Here is a 2187-nt window from a genome sequence, read left to right on the forward strand (position 1 = left end):
GGGAAAGAAAATATATCTGTAATTGATTGGCCATTGGCACCTGGCATATACTATTTATTCCTTGGCCTTTATTTGCAGAGAGGGAAATGAAGTTGGACAACTAAGTAGAATTTTTCAGTTTCTTTTCTAGAAAAAAAAATAACAGCACTGGTAAGTCAGTACTATTCCTGGTTCTCAGATGAAGAACTTGAGACTTTGAGAGGTTAAGTAACTCACCTAGGGTCACATAGCTAGTAAGTGACAGAGTCTGGTTGCTAATTCAAGTGTGTCTGATTCTGAAATCCATGCTCTGTAGCACCTTGTGGCCTCATGACCCCACAATTGTAGATCTATAGGTATTCCTAGGTCAGAGAACATGTATGTTTGAATTAGTTACAGCTCGCTTCAGTGTAAAAGCTCTATGTTAAGTGTTATGTGTATGTAGAAGCAGGCTGGGGCCGTAGGAAGGTGATTATTTCAGTCCATCAGTACAAAACTACACACACTGTAACCTTATGACAATGCACTTTCTCTTGTAAAAGAGGAGAAATAGCTGATAATATAATGGCAAGAGAGCCCTGTGCAGTAAACTCTCATTAGGTTTGAATTATTATAGCTAGAGGTAGACCCACAGACGTTGTACTGTAATTATATGAAAGGAGCACCATGAAGGCTATTTCTCCCCCCACCGCCGCGCCCCCCACTCTCAATTCATTCTCAGAACACACCCCAACACCCGGTTCCCAGGACTCAGACTGCACAGTGATCACGTCATTGCCAACCCAGGACTCACCATTACAGCGGCAGAGGCCACCTACCTTCCCTCACCTCTAGTTTAACCCACTGTTCCTAACCCCCCACCCTGGTCCTCTGGCCCCACTTCTCCAGACACATTTGCATAACCCTCATAGGCTACCTGGCAACCTGGAAAATACTGCAGGATCATCTGGGAGCTGCATCGGGGACCCAGCGGCACCTCTCACATCCCAGTCTCCTTACCCCCACCCAGCGGGGCCTGGGCTCCCTTGGACCCGATGTCCTAGACCTCTGCCTCTGGTTTGCACATCCTAGGTTATTCTACTCTCAGTGTTCCAAGATTAATGGTTATTACAGTTTGTAAAAGGAACATTCTTTTTTACTGGGGGATTCTGAAGATCTTCTTACTAGGAAAAGATCTCAAAGCCATTTATACTCTACTTGACTGGGTAAAGACCGAGAACTCAGAAGACATCACAGCATCTTCTGTAAGTTTAAAGAGTCATGGATGGGACTAGTTAAAATCAGGACATTCCTTTGGCCTCTAAACCAAGATGTAACATCTAAGTGGCCACTGAAGTGGTGTATCAGACCCAAGAGGCTGCTGCCAGGAAATGCCTTATCCAAGCACCACCTGCAAAGGAGTCTGAGCTGGGGACTCAGGTTTCCTCCTGATCGCCCCTCAGAACCTCCTTTAGGTTCTCTGTTACAGGCTTCCTTTTAAGAGAAAGAGCCATGCATGTCTGCTTTTGTTAGATGATAAAAAGTAGCTGTAACTGCGACAGATGTAGAGGCTGCAAGTGGAAACACTTTAAATAATTATTTTCCTTCAGTGGTGAGAAAAATACTTTAAGGTAATAATATAACATTTTATATCTGTGATTTTAAGTAGTGAGGATAACTAACAATATAAATAAATAATAGATTTATGGTTATTTCGTCTATATCTCTACAAGTTTATATGCACCAAAGTGAAAGTGAAGGTCACTCAGTTGTGTCGACTTTTTCCAACCCCATGGACTGTAGCCTGCCAGGCTCTTCTGTCCATGGTTACTGGAGTGGGTAGCTGTTCCCTTCTCCAAGGGATCTTCCCAACCCAGGGATCAAACCCAGGTCTCCAACATTGAAGGAGGATTCTTTACCATCTGAGCCATCAGGGAAGCCCAAGAATACTGGAGTGGGTAGCCTATCCCTTCTCCAACGATTCTTTCTGACCCAGGAATTGAACTGGTGTCTCCGGTATTGCAGATGAATTCTTTACCAGCTGAGCTACCAGGGAAGCCCTTATATGCACAAGTGGGACAAAAAAAAAAAATTGGGAAAAGGAATATCTCATGGAAAAATGTGGATCCCATCATTTGTTATTAAATGATTGCTTTTTGAATCTCTCCATCCGTTCAAATGTTTGCTTCTATCTCTCAGTAAATCTTAGGTAGGGAATAATACGATGAC

General features: G+C 43.4%; 1 non-coding gene across 1 annotated transcript; it reads right to left on the reverse strand.

Annotated features, from left to right (window-relative positions):
• Window positions 1-680: 680 nt before the first annotated feature.
• LOC133071945 (small Cajal body-specific RNA 18) lies at window positions 681-763 on the reverse strand. Its single transcript, XR_009696568.1, has one exon. It is a non-coding gene; the product is annotated as a small Cajal body-specific RNA 18 (non-coding RNA).
• Between the last annotated feature and the right edge of the window lie 1424 nt (window positions 764-2187).

The sequence above is a fragment of the Dama dama genome, chromosome 17, assembly GCF_033118175.1.
Source record: "Dama dama isolate Ldn47 chromosome 17, ASM3311817v1, whole genome shotgun sequence".
Lineage (NCBI taxonomy): Eukaryota > Metazoa > Chordata > Mammalia > Artiodactyla > Cervidae > Dama > Dama dama.